This window comes from Triticum dicoccoides, chromosome 2B, assembly GCF_002162155.2.
Source record: "Triticum dicoccoides isolate Atlit2015 ecotype Zavitan chromosome 2B, WEW_v2.0, whole genome shotgun sequence".
NCBI classification, from domain to species: Eukaryota; Viridiplantae; Streptophyta; class Magnoliopsida; order Poales; family Poaceae; genus Triticum; species Triticum dicoccoides.
Window position 1 is genome coordinate 90,397,413 of NC_041383.1, and position 6,534 is coordinate 90,403,946.

Consider the following 6,534-nt stretch of genomic DNA (forward strand, 5'->3'; position numbering starts at 1 on the left):
GGTATATCTATATACAACCACCAAAGCATTTCAAGTATAAAAAACCACAAACACAAAAAGTTCATATAGAGTGGTACTCCTTCATGAGAGACTTGTAAATAGATAATATAACATCAGGAAAAAACATGCAAAACAAAGAATATAAGATTTAAGATGGGTTTTATACGTGGATAACATATTGGATAGAATATATTGGAAAGATGATGAACAGTTCAGACATAAGCATCCTCAAAAAGAGAATTCTGGTTTATAACATTGGTAGTGAGATGAAAATTTATCCAAAAATGAGCAGACATGCTAAATCAAAAAAGAAGAACGGTACAAAGGATACACCAAGCTTATATAAGCATTCGAAGGTAGGCTATGTAGACATAAATCAACATCATCAATATAGTAGTTCATAGATTCAAATATAGACCAGATATGTTCTCCTTATAGACACCACCAGTAAATACATAGTGCACGACTTAGTTAGTCTCATACGGTATAATGGACAAAAGATAGTACTTGGTGTACATAAGGACCTTGATCGCCTTCATGCCTTCCTATTGCCTTTGACTTAATCAAATGGCTGCAAAAAAGGCAACAAAGAACCACATTAATGGTTACATAAGCGGGTAGAATAATAGTACTAACTATAGGCAGTGACCATTGTCTAAAGATACTAATCGCGATCACAATTCGTTCAGGAGGTTACTTGATAATTAGCACGAACATGTGGCAAGAGGTGACAGCTCACAGCATGGAGCATAAAAAATTATTAGGAGCTCTTCCTTTCCTGTAGTATGAAAATGACGCGGCTGCATTGCACCTTGATGCGCCGCCACTGCCACCAGCAAATTAACAGGAGGTATCTATGTGTATCTGCAGCAACACATGTTGTTTAGGAAGCTTTAATAATATCTAAAAGAAATACCATTATGCTGATTACAAAAGGAGCAAAGAGTAGTGTTTTGAATCAGATAACGAATCAATTAGGTAGAAAACACGCCTTGGCGCGCGATGCCTGGCTCAACATATTGTCAAGCGCTTAAACAAAGCATTTGGTCATTTAGAGTTGTCAAATGTGAATTTAAGCGATTGGATTATCCCAGTACAGCAAGTATACAACAAAAACATGGCATTACCTTTGCCGAGGACACTCATGGCATTTGTTTAAATCAATGCCAAAGTGCAAGACAATTAGACATACCAAAAGCAAAGCAAGTAAGATACATTTGGTTAATGATAAAGAGGGAATATAAATTTGGTTTCAGAAGTAAGTCAAGACTATGGATCTTCGTTAAGTAGGGACAATAGTTGGGTTGTTACATATCCAAGCAAGCCAGAGCGGCCTATGTAGTTCTACTAAATCATAATGTTCAGTAGTTTCACTCGGTCGTCTCATAGTTTCACTCGTATCTCGTTGTTTAACTCCTCATGTGTCATGTCATATGAATCTGGTCGAAGTGGGTAGACAGCGAGTGACAATACTCCTTTTTTAGCCTTGAATGCAAAAGGACAAAATCAGCCAACGAAACACAATTGGCTCACTTAACAGAACAATAGACAATAAGGGATATGTTTCAATATATTTCAGCATGGAAACAGGGCAAAAGTTTACTTAATGTGGATGCCAAAGAAAAAATATTATGTATGCTACCTGACGTGCAACAAAGTAGACTCACCAGGAAAGGAATGTAGTAGGGCTCTATGGACCAACATAAATTTTGTTGCTTCATTCGTCCTCTGACCAATTTTTTAAATAGAAAAAAATGCCAATGGAAAGCACCTAGCACAAGTTTCTGGTTAAAGCTAAACATCAAACACTAATATAAAGATATTAAACAACCATGTACATAATAAATGATTTCCGTGAAAGAAACAACGCGGTGAAAATGTCTATAGTCTACCCTCCTCCATTTGTTGCCTATTCCAGTAAGTAGATGGCCTGAGGCATGAATAATGAACCTATGTAACTGAAAAGACAGAGCATTCACATGACAGTGCCATGGATCAAGAGGCCATCTAAGAATATAAAAGAAGGAAACTATACAATAAGTGCAATGAAAACCAAGCAAACTGATACTTCCATCACACATTATATTAATAAATAGGACTATTAAAAAGGTGTGCGCAAAGCCATCACGGGCGTGCAAAGCCATCATGGGCCAGGTAATCAATAAGGGATCACTAATCTTCTCCTCCCTCCGTCCCAAAATAGGTGTCTCAACTTTGTACTAACTAAGCCTAAGACACTTATTTTGGAACGGAGGGAGTATTTACCTTCAGCTGGTACTTAACTACATTTTCTCTTCAAACCCAAGATAGTGGTAAGCCTGGTAGTGGCATGCTACAAATTCTCATTCCCCCGGTAGCTTCCCTGCTGCAGAGCACCAGTAAAGCAAATCAATGAATCCTCCCCAACGAACGATCCATGTAATGAAGGATTAAAAGAACAAAGCAGTGCCAGCCAAGCTCTCCTATTTTCTCTTTCTTATGGTTTATGGAACACATGCTCTGAATGCACTAACAAAATAATAAGGGAACCATGGTCTGAATGCCATAGAATTAAAATTTTGCACCACACCCTCTACGTACAGGAGTCTAGACGGCAAACAATCGGAAAAGTTCCATAGTAGTTTCAATTTTGTTTCCCGCAGTTTCTATGTAGGCTGCAGCTTTGGCACTAAATATGGTACTGTCAGCCAAAGAGATGCACAGGAAAGTAGAAACTCTTGCCCAATTTACAGCTAATCATGCCCAACGATGGAGCATAGTGAGTGCTAACATGATCACAAGAATGAACATCACATTTCTGTATGCACCTATCTTAAAATAACCTATTTAAGTAAGACTGAAGCCCGCAAGTGAAGGTGCTATTACAGTGACATCTTATGAAGCTTAACCATACAAAAGTTAAGACATAAATACCAAGACAAAAATGTTACCTAAGAATCAAATGTATGGTGTTGACTGGTAGTTGCAAATATTCTCTGTGTTGCCACTCCATCTCTTATGAACCTTGTCCTAAGCAAGTAGTTGTATAATTCCGCAGCATTTATGCAAACACCTGCATAGATAAAAAAAAAGAGTTAGGACTGTTATAAACCAAAGTGAGGGATCCAACTTATCAAACCGTGTTTCACAAAACCAAGCAGAAAATCAAGAGCCCAACTAATGGGAAACCATTTCTCATTTTTGAGACTTCACAACAGTTGGGCACATCGTTAATTCATAAAACAGAAGAAATCTCCTAAACAGTTTAGTTCATGACATAATAGAACTACCAGCAAGTTACTGACACTTGACAAATGACTGCACCTTAGAGATATATGATTCCACCATTATATTAACAAATAAGATTGAACTCCCTACACGTTATCTGGTTGACCTAAGCCTAGAACATGAACACCATGACTTTAACAAATAAAATAAAGTTCCTGAATAAAATCTGACTAAACTAAGATTTGAACAGGAATTCTTCACCAAATTTAATCTCAAATAAGAAGAAAAAACTGAGAATCAGTACATATTTAACTTTGAAACTTAGTTAACTAAGTTTTAACAGACTGGATATTATAAAAGCTTGTCCTGTTCATTTGGAACAATTAGCCAAATTAAGTTGGAGTCAACTTTCTATATAAAGTTATCATATTGGACTACTTTGCTAATGCCCCAGCCTTTTCGAATTTAGGCACAAGCAAGTCTAGCGCAGTTGGAGAAACTGAATAAGAAGAGCATTGCGCAACTATGATGCATCAATTTTACCACTTCGGTCACGGTCAAACCTCTCAAATATAGATTGCACAAAAACAACAGGAAATGGACATGCAATGTTAATCTCCACAAATAAGTAAAGTAAACTTGAAGCCATAGCCACTCACCCTCCAGTTCTGAAGACTATAAAAAAATAGAAGTAAACTCCTTGGGCCCTGGAAGAATTCAGGGCACAATTTAAAGTATGAGAGAAGTCAACGGAGAATAGCTGAAATACATATTAAGGGAAATGCTGAATTTCGAAATTTCACATGCTTTAAAAAAACTAAGATCATTTATACTACAAGCATGTGAACAATGGCATTGATATTAGAGTAGAGATCAATCAGGTAGTCCGGAACTAACACTGCTCCAGAACTAATTGTTGAAGCTCCACATAGAAAAGGAAATAGGAGATCAGAAAGACGATGAAATCTTACTCTCTCCAAGGCCTGCCGCGGCAGTGGAGCGTCCTCTTGCAGACCAAGTCGGCGGCCAGCAACGTCCAAGCCCAACTCGTTCATCTACTGCAGTTCAAAGATGATAGTGAAGCAATTAGCAAGGATTAAGCATGTGAAAAGTGCACAACATCATCGAATAGAATCTCACCATAGGCATGTTTCACCATCATAATAAATCAATCCACAACCCAAATGGACCCATGTTCACAATATCAGTTCCTATATGCATCAAGCAGAATTCAACTCTAATAGAGGTTTTGTACCATTTTCCTTTATCCAGCCGATTAAATCTGGCATTAACCAAAACTATGGCATTAACAAAACTGTATCAACAGTTCAGTACCCAAAACGTAGCTACCTATACACAATCATAGAGAATCTAAAAGGACCGCCACCTGAGATCTAACCAAGTCACAAAATGATTTCTCATCCGACATGAGTTCCTCCGTGAGAGAGAGAGAGAGAGAAAGAGAGAGAGAGAGAGAGAGAGATATAGAGAGATGAACTTGAGGGCCCTTGTTGGTTTTCTGCAGCTGCGGTGGCCCTTTGCAGTACATGCCCCACGCGCTACGAAGATGGATCTGAGACGTACCTCGAGGACGGCGCTGCTGGACGGCATCCTCCCTGACGATGAAAAGGCACAAAGGGCAGCTGCCTGCTTGCCGGCGACCTCCATGACGGACCGGAGCTGAGCACCGCGTGCCAGAGGCACAACGCCTCATGCACCTGAGGAACAACGGCAGGGCAAGAAGAGAGGCGGCGGCGGCGGCCGGATCCAGAGACGCGGAGGAGATGCTCGGGGACGTGTCAGCCGCGGGCGCCGGCGCAGGCGCGTGGCCGCCGTGGCTCACCTCACCAGAGACGTGGGCTCTGGCGGTCGTGCTGCGGATTGGGAGGAGGCACCGGCAGAACTTGGCTGCTCCTCCTCGCAGGGATCCACCGGCAGAGGTGATGGGGTGGGCAGGGCCGGCTCACACATATGCGGGGCCCTGGGGCAAGACAGCAACAAGGGGCCCTTGTTGACTGGAAAGCTCAAAATATTTTCTGTTTCAAAAGAAAAGTAAATATCTTGCACATAGCATAGATTTTAAAACTGACAGTACAACTTATTTATCAATCAAGTGAACTGCACAATGATAGTAATCAAACAATGTAATTCCACATCAACTCACTTTCCTATGTTTGAACAATGGGGAGTTCATTTTGTTCTGCAAAACAAATAACAGCACTGAACTGGTTGCTACTTGAAAATTTTGTGTTACCATTAGATAAGAAGTTAGCACTTGTATGTACATTGCATTTGTTTTTGGATCCTTCCCAATCCGCCATGTTCTTCACTCCAAAATTCTTCACCCGGATAATAACTTAGTTCTGCCCAACTTTTTGGTGTGGGATTTGAAAAGCTTGTAACAAAAGCAGTACACTTTACTAACATGTTTATATTAAGCCAACCATTTCCTGTCATGTACCACTCTATTGCTCAATTTTCTGAAATAATAAGTTTGTGAAAAATGTCTAGGATTACTATCTAGAGGGAACGCAGTATTATTACTTCTTACATGACCCTTCTCAACTAAAATATCCCTAGCATATCATTCAGATTGTCCCAGTTTCGTGGATCCTTCTGAATTTGGTGAATAAATTAGGTTTTCATGCTGGCTGGGCTATCACCCTCGTTCATCATACCATCATTAGCAGCATCTGTATTCACAGTCTGCTGCTTGTCAACACTTCTATGGCCAGTTCTAGGGGATCTCTAGAAGAACTACTAGTTCTGAAAATTTTGTCACTTGATCCTTTTTGGAATTCTACCAGTTCAGCTTCCTGCCCTTTTCTTTTCCTTCTATTACTACCAGATGAATACTTTCTAGATGATATGTCACTAAACAAGAATAAGCAGTATACAATGACCAATACAGGGGAAAAAAGCACCTGAATATGGATGTAGGTGGCCAGATCCACAGGTTGCAGTAGTCAGCGCGAACAAGAAGACGACACCATGAACTGAATAATTTCCCCCAATTCTCCTGTTCTCCTAATCTCCTTCCTCTCTCACATAGATCCAACGAAAGCAGAAGAAGACCTATGCAGGTAGATGTGGACTTGTCAGAGCCGGAGTAATAGAGGAGGAACGGGATTATGGAAACGAGCAGAACATTGATAGAGGAAGGAATGCTACCTGGGTTGTGGCCCCTATCTTCGAGGGGCCCAGGGCGAGCGCACCGTTTGCCCGAGCTATGGGCCGGGCCTGGGGGTGGGGAAGGGGAAGGGAGAGCTCAGGGAGATGGAGCGGTCATGGCGCGAGGGGGAGGAGGGAGGAGAGCGAGGCGACTGC

The 6,534-nt window shown here is 40.8% G+C and overlaps 1 long non-coding RNA gene across 10 annotated transcripts; it reads right to left on the bottom strand.

The window, feature by feature from the left end:
* Positions 1-318: 318 nt before the first annotated feature.
* Positions 319-5,182, bottom strand: LOC119362303. 10 transcript variants are annotated; one of them, XR_005173308.1, is made up of 8 exons: positions 4,792-5,182; positions 4,179-4,265; positions 3,867-3,914; positions 2,931-3,052; positions 2,266-2,365; positions 1,668-1,771; positions 698-864; positions 319-571 (listed from the first exon to the last, which is right to left on the bottom strand). It is a non-coding gene; the product is annotated as an uncharacterized LOC119362303 (long non-coding RNA). The 10 variants fall into 10 exon arrangements; XR_005173307.1 differs by having other exon boundaries at positions 698-1,771; XR_005173303.1 differs by having other exon boundaries at positions 1,668-2,365.
* Between the last annotated feature and the right edge of the window lie 1,352 nt (positions 5,183-6,534).